The following is a 14,119-nucleotide window of genomic DNA, read 5'->3' on the forward strand; positions in this document are numbered from 1 at the left end:
TCTTCTCCCCACAGTTTATTTCTCCCCCCACCAGTATAGTCTGACCCCTCTCTAACCTGACTACCCCTTTATTTTCTACATTGACCTCCCTCCTCAGCCCTAGTTTAAATACTTTGCCACCCCAGCTAGAATTCTCTCCCCCAGCAGAGCGGACCCCCTTCCATTTAGGTGCAAATCATCTGCAGAATAGAGTTTGTACCCCAATGTCAGCCCAGTGCTCTAGGAACCCAAAGCCTTCTCCTCTACACCAAGACTTAAGCCATGCATTTAACTCCCTGAGCTCCCGCTGTCTTTCCTGTGATGCGCATGGCACAGGCAATATACCTGAGAATACAACATTGGAGGTCCTTCCCTTCAGCTTGTAGCCCAGTTCTTTAAAATTATTCTTTAATGGGTTAATAAGATTACTTTTCTTGTTCTGATTGTTATTGAGCTATGATTTCGCACAGAAATGGAAATATTGTGGAAAAATTTAAAATATATGCAATATTTGATGTTTTATTCATCATTGATCACAATTTTACAACATTTTGATTATCCATGAGAATGACACTAGTAACCACACACTGACACTACCACACTTGTAACAACAAGAAAATATATTTTATTTAAATATTAAATGTTACACCTTTTGCGTACTTTTAATATAAATATTAAGACAGAAATAAAGCACATTATGTAGTGAAATGACATGATCTCCTTCTATATGGACCCATCACACATTTACATTCAGTTACATACATGTCTGACTGTTCACCCACAATCTCATACTGATCTCACAGAGATGGTGCGAGATATAATGGAAGGACAGAGGCTGGAGAAACATGGAAGGACAGTGTAATGCTGAGGGTAAATGGATGCGTGGCCGCTCTACGCTTATATCACATCGTTTCATATCTGCAATTACCATCAATATTACACTGACTTTATTTACCTATTTGTCATGTTCTCTTAAAGTGTCTGAACAAATCCATCATTGTATTATCAGTAGATACATAAAGCGCTAGATAAATGGGGAGAAAGGATGAAAGGTGGAAGGGGCTCAGAATCTGCCCAGCCACATCCTAGGTCACGGTTTTCAGGGTAACGTTCCTCATCCGTCTTTGTGTGAAATGTATTCATGACTGATGTCCTTGTGATGGGAGACGAGGGGCGGAATGACAGATCACGTTATCTTCTTCCTATAGTCATAGTCTCTTCTATGTCATCTGCAGGTCTTCATGTGGAGTAGTGTATGATGGATTATCAGGGAGTGTGATTGAAAGGCCAAAATCCATGGCAGTGGAAGCCCTGCCACATCTGAAACCACCCTGAAAGGGAACATGTAAACCAAACATGAAAAAGACACATTTTACCCTGTTTAATAAAGGAGTTCTGAACAGATAGTAATTGATGGCATATCACGACGAGGATGTGATATAAATATGTGCTTCAGACACTGGAATTTACCATCAATTTAGTAAAATCTTCCGTTCAAGTGAATGGCACAAAGCTGTAATCCCGGGCACAGAGTACAACTATGGAGTCCATTATCGTGGCTTCTTCAGTCAGCTGATCAGCGGTGGTGTCGGGAGTCGGACCCCCTCCGATCTGATATCGATGACCTATCCTAAGGAAAGGCCATCAATATAAAAGTCTCAGGGAACCCCTTTAATATTTGCACAGAAACTCTTTAAATTACAGTTTACATTCACACACAGAAATAGAAGAATGACTCAGACACAGTATGGAAAGTGTAATAATGTGAAATTTATTATATGTATGTGTATGTGAATGTGTTATTGTTTTTACCTCCCATCACTCACAAAGAGGGTACAGCAACACTCAGGGCAGGAAAAACCCCCAGTGGAGGAAACCTGCAGGGAAACCATGGCCGCTGTACTGCCCTTCCTCTGGGCATACTAAGGGATGTAAACACTATAAAATGTATGTACTGCAAGGTGTATGACTACCTAGTGACTGCATGTGACTACCTACAGTGATTGTGTGTGTCTATATGTTTGTATTGTATGTGTGTGTGTGTATGTATGTGTGTTTGTATGACTATGTACATGAATGTGTGACAGTGTCTGTGTGTGTATGCGTGTGACAATAAAAATGATATATCTCCGGTCTTCATCCATCGCGGCTTCTAGATCTTCTTGCTGTCAGGCAGTTGTTGTCCCCATCCTGGCAGTAGTACATCTTAGTTATGAATGGAGAAATAAAGAAAGTTGTTGTAAATGTCCATTATAGGAACCAAAACGTCAATGTTACCAAACACTCAGAGAGAAGCGATATGGCGATACTTTATCCAGAAACAAATACTTGGTAGGTAAAATATGATCTGGAGCAATGTGACCGCAGCCAGTGACAACGGATACAATGTACAGAGGACCAGTCATTGGTGTAGAATGACAGCGGATCTAGTGTTATAGCATAGAAAGTAAATCATGGAGATTATATGTTCTGTATCATATAGTGATGACATTTAATAGATACTGATATCTCTATCATTTCTCCGTGTTTCCATTACTAGGACTGAGGATGTAATAATCTAGAATGATATTTTATTCCTACACTCTATGCATTGGTTGCTTTTGCAGGTTCTTAGTGCTCCACATTGCCTATAACGGTCAGTGAGGAGGAGATCCTCTCTCCTCGTATCCTAGTCCTTGTCTAGTTCTCTTCTATATGAAGTTCTCATTAACAATTCATGTATTTCACATTACGGAGCATTCTGACAGATTAAGAAACAATTTTCATACTCTAGTAGCCATATTTATCTTAGCACAATATATCAGGCTAGATTTTTAGTTAGGGACAGGTTTGGTATTTAAGATTTTACTTAACCCCTTAATGACACGGCCAATTTTATTTTTTATTTCCGTTTTTTCCTACCCGCATTCCAAAAGCCATAACTTTTAATTTTTTTCGTCGACACATAGCCGTATGGGGGCTTGTTTTTTTTTTGTGGGACAAGTTGTCGTTTTTCATGCCACCATTTAATGTACCATATAATGTACTCGGAAACGAAAAACTTATATATTTGTTGGGGTGAAATGGGCAATTTAAATTTTATTTTTTTGGTACATTACTTTACAGTTTCTTTATTTTTTTTAGAAGTCCCCCTAGGGGACTTGATCCAGCGATCATTGGATCGCTTGCACCATATACTGAAATACTAATGTATAGCAGTATATAGAGATTTTGACAGGCTACTATTAAACCCTGCCAGAGGCAATTTTTTGCTTTTCGTTTTCGTTTCGTTTTTTGCGAAAGGAATTGAAGTTTCCATTTGCACTATTTAGAGTACCATATAATGTACTTGGAAAATGAAAAAAAAAATTGTGGGTTTGAATTGGACAAAACTGTGATTCCCCCATTATTTTTGGGGTTTTGCTTTTACGGATTTAACCGAGCGTTAAAAGGACAATGAAACATTATTTTGCAGCGATTCCGGTAATTTTTTTTATATTTTACTACTTTTACAAAGAAAAAAATAATTTGTTAAAAAAAATATTTGTTTGTTTCACCGCATTCTGAAAGCTATTAATTTTTTTGTCGATTGAGCAGTGGTGAGGGCTATTTTTTGGGGGCTGCAGTTTTTATTGGTTCCCTTTTTTAGTACATACAACTTTTTGATCACATTTTCTTACATTCTTTTTTAGAGCTAAGGTGACCAAAAAACAGGGATTTTGGTGTTTTTAATTTTTCGTTTTTAAAAAAAATTACACTTTTTATCAGTCCCCCCAGGGGATTTTAACCACTGATCAATACTAATATATTGCAGTACATTTTCAGAGGCAGTATGAAGGCAGTCCTGGAGTCTTTCATTAGCCCCCTGGGCTGCTATGATAACCTTCATGGGGCTGCCCTCTTTCTATTGGCTTAGATGACGCGGATTCTATTGACCGCGGCATGTAAGGGGTTGAACGGCCAGGAACAGATTGATCGCTGTTCCTTGCCATTAGTTCAGGGTGTCAGCTGTAATACACAGCTGATGCCCATAGCATATGGAGTGAGCTCAGCGCGTTAGCCTGCTCCATATTTTATGTTCAGGTGAGCTATTACATTCAGGTGAGCGAAGGGGCTAATGGCTGCCACGTACATGTATGTGGCATGTCATTAAGGGTTTAGCACTCTTCTTCCATACCAACTATTTACTTACCACAGATGTTTATGACTCTGCGGTGCCGGGTTCCTCCATTGTGTCTGCCTGGCAAACTTCCCTCTTGCATGGATGGAGAAGGATGGTCTCACAGAGGGAGCAGGATGGAGGGATGCTCCATGGGCCATGGATGGTGAATTCCCGCTTATCTCTCCTGGAATAGGGAACTGCCCAGCAATGATGGATCTGCCTCTCTCTTCTCCATGCCCAGTGCAAAGGGTCTTCTGCCATGATCTGGAATTAAACAGTATATAAATCAGAATAACATCACCACAGAATCTTCATGATAGACTATATTGTTGTTTTATTTTTACTAACCAGATCACAGGTGGCCCGGTCCACCCAAGCTTTATATCCCATCTGGAGGAGCAACAGGCTGCGCTTACGAAATAATTCTTCCGTCTTCCTAATCCAATGCCGTCCTAAGGCCCAGGGGTAGATCTCTCGACGATACCGGTCTTCTTCCTCCTCATGCTGGTTGGCTAAGAACCTGGCAGAAAAAAGATAAACCAAATAAATGATATAATTTTTAAGAAAAGTGTAGAGCCGAGTAGTTGTATAAAAAGCAGAGACCTGGAAGGAAGGGGAGGCCTACTAAACGCTAGTATAAGTAAATGACATGGAGGCCTCGGTACATTCCCCACATCTCCCTTTCATATAAATACATATTGGTTAAAATAAAAGAAACTCACAATGCTGGAAAGAAGTTCTTTCTATACTCCTTGGTACTTAATCCGGCTCTCCTGAAGTACACAAGGACCATCGCCAGGAGATACTAGGGGGATGAGAAGGACACTTAGAGGCTGGTAGTAAATTTACTTCTGAATAATATTTTATTATATATGAGGTCAATATATTCCTGTGATTACTAATAAGGAAACAATGTAACTGCACTGTATGTGGTTATATAATGTCCCCTCTTATAGATGGCAGCAGGTCTATCACAGCAGCATAAGCCCTTTTATTTAACCCCTTAAAGACGCAGGCAGTTTTGTTCTTAAGGACGCAGCTTTTGTTTTCATCGTTCCTTCATCTGTAAATTTTGAAAGCCATAACTTTTTTACTTTTTCGTCTACATATCTATATCAGGCCTGTTTTTTGCACGATGAGTTGTATTTTTAACCCCTTAAGGACCGAGCCATTTTTTTATTTTTTCGTCTTCGTTTTTCACTCCCCACGTTCCAAGAGCCATAACTTTTTTATTTTTCCATCAATCAAGTGGTGTGAGGGCTTATTATTTGCGGGAGGAGTTGTAGTTTCTAATAGCACCATTTAAAGTACCATATAATGTACTGTGAAACTGAAAAAAAAATCTTTGTGGGCTGAAATTGGAAAAAAATTTGATTCCTACCTTGTTTTTTGGGTTTTCGTTTTTACGGCTTTCACTGTGCGGTAAAAACGACAATTGAACTTTATTCTACGGGTCAATATGATTACGGTGATACCAAATTTATATAGTTTTTTTTAAATATATTACTACTAATGATCGCTGGTACAATATACTGCAATACTAATGTATTGCATATGACGTCATTTTCACAGGCTTCTGTTAAGCCGTGCCAGAGACACGTCTTAACAGAGGCAGACAAAAGGCAGCCCTGGGTGCCTTCATTAGAATCCCAGGTCGCCATGACGCCCACCGGTGCCCCCCGATCGCGGTGTGGGGGAGTCACAACCCTGGTGTGTGCAAAAGCAGATGTGCGTGAGCTGCAGCTAGATTCTGACCGGCAGGCACAGCGCGCCCCCGCTGGTAGCAGGAGCAAGGTGCAGGAAATTTGGAAACCTCTATAACAGCGCTGCTGACTAGAAAAGAGACGGTAGTAGTATTGAATATTTATTTATTGTCGCCCACAATAGCCACAATAAATATTCAATACTACTGTCTCATTCCTAGTCAGCAGCGCTGTTATAGAGGTTCCAATTCTCCTACACTTTGCTCCTCCATCCAATTTTATAGTTGATGATACCAAATGTGCAGGTTTTTTAACTTTTTTGCCATAAAAAGACATTATGTACAGAAAATAGTGTTTATTTACTTGGGATTTTTAGTTTTTTTTTTCTTTATTGATCTTTTTACGCATTTCTAGTAATGCCACTATTGGACTTGACCATGTAATTGTTTGACCATATTTATAATGCACTGCAATACTTCAGTATAACAGTATATTATGCCTGCCAGTGAAAACTGACAGTGATCCTATTAGGCCCGTACTCTGGTAAGGTCTAATAACAGTACATAAAGAGTTTAATGGAAACCCAACGGCACCCCACGACAACTCCCCTGTCTAACCGCTTAAACGCTGTGGCATATAAGGGGTAAAAGGCAAGAACCGCAACTAGCGCCGATCCCGGCCGTTGCAGCAGGGTATTAGCATATGTTACAGCTGACACCCACTGCTACATTGCAGGTTTAGATCCCAGACCCCTCCTTATTGTGCTGTGCATTACCTACCAGCTGCCAGTGCCATAAATGTGCACAAGATGGGAAGGGGTTAATTATGGTGGATATTGTATAATCTGGCAGATTTTCTGTTTCTTCTCTCAATGTTATATTACCTTGTCCGAGATCTTCAAGCAGCTGTCCCTGGCAAGAAAGAGCCTGATGTGTTTATCCTCTAGAAAAAGAACAGAAATATCATTATTATAATTTGATCTATTTATTCAGTAAATTTCATGATATTAGATGGAAATACAGTAAAGTAATAAAATATTAATCCTCTGGGACATAACATTGAAATAAGCAGCAGAGGAGGACAGTTAACCAGTTCTGTATTTCTACAGTAGCTTTCCTAGAAAACATAGAGATCACAAGTGGTGACTGTCACAGAGACGGGTGATATGTCATTTATCTATGTCCATGAGGGGTTATAGATAATAGGGCTTGGATATATAGTCCTGGTTAGAATGAATGATAGAGAAGACAGTAAAGTGTCAATAGATGGCAGGTCTGATTGTTACATAAGAGGAGTGACCCAAGGCACATCCTGGGTATAAACGTCTGTGGGGGGTGAAGACACTAAAAACACAAATAGTTCTCATATATTAAATAATATAAATACATAATGGAGGAGGACGGCTTCATGTGATTAAGTTGGATAGTGTGTACATGGTTCAAGGCTGGAACCACTGGAGAGCAATGAGTCTTACCAAGGAGTCTGAAGAAAGCAGCCATCTCCTCCTGCTGCTGGGTCAGGTCGTCCTTCCTCCTCTTCTGGGTCTCTTCGGCGGCAGCAGATGGTGAACTGTGGTAGAAGTGTAAGATATTACATTAATAACAGTCCGATGTTAAAAATCAACACAGAAGCCATGATGCATATGTGAACAGAGCCTTACCTAGAGTTTTACAATAATCCATTTATAATGATATAAATGTTTTGACATGTTATCTTAAAGGTTTTTTTCTCATGAAGACATCTACTTTTTAAAAGGAAGCTGGTGGTTCCTCTTACCCGTGCTGTTCTCACCCGGGAAGACATTTCTGGCTGTACATGTCCCCTGTAGCATTTGCTTGCCGTTGTAATGAATGGCTAACAATGTAATCCATGGACATAGGGCCTCTACATTACGCCTCTTAGAAGGGAGTCTCATGTGGGAGAACCCCTCTATGACTTCTAAACTTCTGAATATGGCATAAACAAGGGTTGTCTTTATGAAACAAATCCCTTAAAAGGCTATGTACATCTTTGAGGGCATGTTTCTTTAATAAATAGATTAGTCAGTGTGATTAGTGGGACTTTGTAAATAGTTTTTATTCAAAATTCGTTTTACTTTTGGAGATACAGCTGTTCTGTATTCTCTGTACAGAACAGCTGTATAGTTCGCTTTACACTGAATCAGTCCCGCGGACGTGACGGGTTCAGTGACGGTGGATCCACCTGTAATCGATCACAGTTCTTAGATGTGATCGAGTACAGGTGGACGGATTCAGTGTAAAGCGAACTATACAGCTGTTCTGTGTAGAGAATACAGAACAGCTGTTTATCCAAAAGTAAAACTAATTTTGAATAAAACTACTTACAAGGTTACACTAATCACACTGACTAGTCTATTTTTTTTTTTTAAAGCACCCTCAATGATGTACATAGCCTTTCAAGATTTGTCCCCTCTTCATAAAGAGCCACCCCAGTAGAAATAAGTTGCAAGGCTCATGCCACCCCTCCGTGATTGTGTGTCTAACTGGCATTGATATAGCACTCTGGGCGTTGTGCACTCATATGGGGCTATGGGTCTCTTTCTTTCATATAAGTTGTACAATACCATATAGAATGTATTAGGCGCTAGGCACGTGCAGTTTTCTACTTTTACTTTCTGTAGATGTTTTCATGAACATTGTTCTATGTGGATAATGTTTGAATTTTATTTTATTTCTTACTTATTTTTATATCTCCATCTTGCTTTAATGCTACAGCATATAAGATGTGTTGTATGATTTTCTCTTTATAATATAATCAGACTTTTGTTCTGGCGACATCGTATTGTTATTCTTTTGTAGGCCGCTTATATGTATCGAATTGTCCATGTTTGGATTATATTTTCATTTGTCATTTTGTATTTCTATAAAATTGTCTATACAAATTCAATATTGGAAAAAGAGCCACCCCAGTGACCAGCCACACGTGTCAATAAATGGGAGACCATGTAATACATTGTTGTGTTGTCTTCCACTTACGTCTCTTCTTCATAAAGAGCGATGAGCTCTCTCTTCCTCTTCCGGGCAGTCTCTCCTCTTCCTGGAAGTCTTAAAGAGAAGGAAATATTTTCATGAATATGTGAGAATATGGCTCCTTGTAAAGAAGATTGATATATGTGTATTTATTATACTAAAAGCTGCCGCTACCTAATACTAAAGCCCCAGACCCCTCCTGAATGCCCTAAACTAAAGATATTACACATTCCACTAAACTGGGGACATTATGTGACTACAAATTAAATACAGATGAATTCATTTCTATTTTATCATTTGTAAATGCTTCAGCCCTAATGACGCTACTATGACGTCCTTAATCCATAATAGGGGATATGGAAAGGGGTCACTCTGTTAGGACAAACACTTTATAGTTTACCTGACAATTATAACTAAATTGATCCTGTTTATAACATAAGATAGAAATGCTGCACTTGTATCTGCTATGGTGGATCACAGTCCACTCTCTATAGACCCTGTCATATCTGTATATGTCCTGTCCCTCCCTATATAGTAACTGAACCACTACAATATACTTCATAGCTTACCTGGAGCTCATGTCGTCTCTTCTAATCAAAAACAAATACACAAAGAAAATGTTAATAAAAATCTTCCATTCAAATACAACACATATAATGCAAGAAAAATAATGACAGGAGCGCTCCACTGACATATAATAGTAATGGTGACGTCACCTATATGCGTATACTATACATATTACATACAGAGTAATAATGGCAGGAGCACTCCACTGAGATATAATGGTAATGGTGACGTCGCCTATATGTGTATACTATACATATTACATACAGAATAATAATAACATGAGCGCTCCACTGAGATATAATGGTAACGGTGACGTCACCTATATGTGTATACTTTACATATTACCAGTGGCGGATTAGGTGTACCATGGGCCCTGGGCTGTTGACACAACTTGGGCCCCCTCCTTCCCCCTCACACGCAATTCAACCCCCCCAACTCGCTGACACTGTACCCGTCAGTGCCACCTATATGTGTATACTATACATGCTGCATACAGAATATTAATAACAGGAGCGCTCCACTGAGATATCATGGTAATGGTGACATCACCTATATGTGTATACTATACATATTACATACAGCATAATAATGACAGGAGCACTCCCCTGGGATATAATGGTAAGAGTGACGTCACCTATATGTGTATACTATACATATTACATACAGAATAATAATGACAGGAGCGCTCCACTGATATATAATGCTAATGGTGACATCACCTATATATGTATACTATACATATTACATACAGAATATTAATGACAGGAGCGCTCCACTGAGATATAATTATAATAGTGACGTTACCTATATACGTATACTATGTATATTACATACAGAATATTAATGACAGGAGCGCTCCACTGAGATATAATGGTAATGGTGACGTCACCTATATGTGTATACTATACATATTACATACAGAATATCAATGACAGGAGCGCTCCACTGAGATATGTTGGTAATAGTGACTTCACCTATATGTGTATACTATACATATTACATACAGAATAATAATAACAGGAGCGCTCCACTGACATATAATGGTAATGGTGACGTCACCTATATGTGTATACTATACATATTACATACAGAGTAATAATGACAGGAGTAATCCACTGAGATATAATGGTAATAGTGACGTTACCTATATGTGTATACTATACATATTACATACAGAATATCAATGACAGGAGCGCTCCACTGACATATATTGATAATAGTGATGTCACCTCTATGTGTATACTATACATATTACATACATAATAATAATAACAGGAGCGCTCCACTGAGATATAATGGTAATGGTGGCGTCACCTATATGTGTATGCTATACATATTACATACAGAATAATAATAACAGGAGCGCTCCACTGAGATATATTGGTAATGGTGACGTCACCTATATGTGTATACTATACATATTACATACAGAATAATAATGGCAGGAGCGCTCCACTGACATATAATGGTAATGGTGGCGTCACCTATATGTGTATACTATACATATTACATACAGAATAATAATGGCAGGAGCGCTCCACTGACATATAATGGTAATAGTGACAATACCTATATGTGTATACTATACATATTACATACAGAATAACAATGACAGGAACGCTCCACTGAGATATAATGGTAATAGTGACGTCACCTATATGTGTATACTATACATATTACATACAGAATAACAATGACAGGAACGCTCCACTGAGATATAATGGTAATGGTGACGTGATCTATATGTGTATACTATACATATTACATACAGAATAATAATGACAGGAGCGCTCCACCGAGATATAATGGTAATGGTGACGTCACCTATATGTGTATACTATACATATTACATACAGAATAACAATGACAGGAGAGCTCCACTGAGATATAATGGTAATGGTGGTCACCTATATGTGTATACTATACATATTACATACAGAATAATAATGGCAGGAGCGCTCCACTGATATATAATGCTAATGGTGACATCACCTATATGTGTATACTATACATATTACATACAGAATAATAATAACAGGAGCACTCCACTGACATATAATGGTAATAGTGACAATACCTATATGTGTATACTATACATATTACATACAGAATAACAATGACAGGAACACTCCACTGAGATATAATGGTAATAGTGACGTCACCTATATGTGTATACTATATATATTACATACAGAATAACAATGACAGGAACGCTCCACTGAGATATAATGGTAATGGTGACGTGATCTATATGTGTATACTATACATATTACATACAGAATAATAATGACAGGAGCGCTCCACCGAGATATAATGGTAATGGTGACGTCACCTATATGTGTATACTATACATATTACATACAGAATAACAATGACAGGAGAGCTCCACTGAGATATAATGGTAATGGTGGTCACCTATATGTGTATACTATACATATTACATACAGAATAATAATGGCAGGAGCGCTCCACTGATATATAATGCTGATGGTGACATCACCTATATGTGTATACTATACATATTACATACAGAATAATAATAACAGGAGCACTCCACTGACATATAATGGTAATAGTGACAATACCTATATGTGTATACTATACATATTACATACAGAATAACAATGACAGGAACACTCCACTGAGATATAATGGTAATAGTGACGTCACCTATATGTGTATACTATATATATTACATACAGAATAACAATGACAGGAACGCTCCACTGAGATATAATGGTAATGGTGACGTGATCTATATGTGTATACTATACATATTACATACAGAATAACAATGACAGGAGCGCTCCACCGAGATATAATGGTAATGGTGACGTCACCTATATGTGTATACTATACATATTACATACAGAATAACAATGACAGGAACGCTCCACTGAGATATATTGGTAATAGTGACAATACCTAAATGCGTTTACTATACATATTACATACAGAATAACAATGACAGGAACGCTCCACTGAGATATATTGGTAATAGTGACAATACCTATATGCGTTTACTATACATATTACATACAGAATAATAATGACCATGCATTTGTTGTTAGTATGGATAAGCTTTTATTTTTATGTTTTTTACATTCATTACAATGGTATGAGTGTTCTTATATTATTATTACAGAAATGTTACTCTTATCACTGGGCCCAATAATACTATGTGATACTATGTGACTTTATAACTAGTTGTCTTCTGTCACCACTGCAGTCCTGGTACAGATTCTTACCAATAACCATAGAATAATAGTTATATTAAGACCTCAAATCACTGTTGTCAGGTTGTAATATTGCAGTATATTGAGACATCACCCAAGTATCTCCAGCAGCTTTATCTATAGTCACCCAAGTTCCTCCATATTTATTTCTAGTCACCCAAGTTCCTCCATCTTTATTCCTAGTCATCCAAGTTCCTCCATATTTATTCCTAATCACTGAAGTTCCTCCATACTTTGGCTATTTTGGTTAAAGCCATTGATCAGTATCAGTTTTCTAACAATATGGAGGGACCAACTGTCGCTATCTGGGATGACATAAATCAGCAATTCCATTTATCAGATTAGGGTATTTTACCTTTCTGGTCCTGCAGTTGGCGGTAAATCTCCCAACGCGCTGATGTAGATCCGGGTCTCAATAGAAATAAACGTTATAAGTCGCTTTGAATCAATAAAAAGGAGCCTGTCCTATCTCTATAAAGAGCGTTCACAGACTGGCACCAACTGATGGTTTTTTTCCTACATTAAATTCAAATCCTGAGTTTCTATTGGTTGTTGTTTGTGGCACCTGCCATGATGATTCATACAGCAGAAAATTTAAAGGGCAATCACATTTTTATAACGTTATGCTACATTTTAATATATTCTATTTTAAATGACTGCTTAAAACTTTAAGATATTGTTATATTTATTATCCATATTTCATGTAGGACCATTTGTGGATGCTGGCATGTTGTTTGCTTGGGTTAAGTACAATTTGTTTTATAGTATTGATATATTCAGACCATATTCACACATGATAGTTTCCGTGCGTTTTTCCCGCAGCCTCTAAATGTTACATTGTAGTGAATAGAATACTACGGGGCAGATTTACTGATGGCGGCTTATCTTCAGATAGCTAAGAATTAGACTAGGTGCACCAAATTTATCACAGTGGCTCATGCTGGATGATAACTTTGGTGCACGTTCAGGCACTTGTGTCAACTTTATACCACCTTTTTAACCCCTTAACGACCAGGCCTATTTTGCCTTCAATCACCAAGCATTCGTTTTTATTATTCTCATCTTCACGTTCCAAGAGTTATAAACTTTTTTATTTTTCCGTCGACATAGGCGTATGAGGGCTTGTTTTTTGCAGGACGAATTGTGTTTTTCAATGGTGCCATTTTTTTTGCATATATTATATTGATTAACTTTTATTAATGTTTTTGGGGGGAGGGAATTGAAAAAAAACCCTATTCCTGCATAGTTTTACGCATTTTAAATTTATGCCGTTCACTATACGGCATAAATAACATGTTATCTTTATTCTATGGGTCGGTACGTTTACGACGATACTACATATGTATAGGTGTTTTATGTTTTACTACGTTTGCACAATAAGAAACCTTTTAAACAAAAATAATACATTTTTGCATAACTGCACCTTAAGAGCCATAACGTTATTATTTTTCTGTTGATATCGCCATATCAGGGCTTGTTTTTTGTGGGACAAGGTGTAGTTTT

At 37.9% G+C, this 14,119-nt stretch overlaps 2 long non-coding RNA genes across 2 annotated transcripts; both read right to left on the bottom strand.

Moving 5' to 3' along the window:
• Positions 1 to 2,018: 2,018 nt before the first annotated feature.
• LOC142652751 (uncharacterized) lies at positions 2,019 to 4,616 on the bottom strand. The gene is made up of 3 exons (XR_012847915.1): positions 4,469 to 4,616; positions 4,151 to 4,384; positions 2,019 to 2,184 (listed from the first exon to the last, which is right to left on the bottom strand). It is a non-coding gene; the product is annotated as an uncharacterized LOC142652751 (long non-coding RNA).
• A 2,687-nt stretch (positions 4,617 to 7,303) lies between these two features.
• Positions 7,304 to 13,028, bottom strand: LOC142652752 (uncharacterized). The gene is made up of 4 exons (XR_012847916.1): positions 12,972 to 13,028; positions 9,383 to 9,403; positions 8,820 to 8,888; positions 7,304 to 7,392 (listed from the first exon to the last, which is right to left on the bottom strand). It is a non-coding gene; the product is annotated as an uncharacterized LOC142652752 (long non-coding RNA).
• Between the last annotated feature and the right edge of the window lie 1,091 nt (positions 13,029 to 14,119).

The sequence above is a fragment of the Rhinoderma darwinii genome, chromosome 5 (assembly GCF_050947455.1).
Source record: "Rhinoderma darwinii isolate aRhiDar2 chromosome 5, aRhiDar2.hap1, whole genome shotgun sequence".
Taxonomy (NCBI): Eukaryota; Metazoa; Chordata; class Amphibia; order Anura; family Rhinodermatidae; genus Rhinoderma; species Rhinoderma darwinii.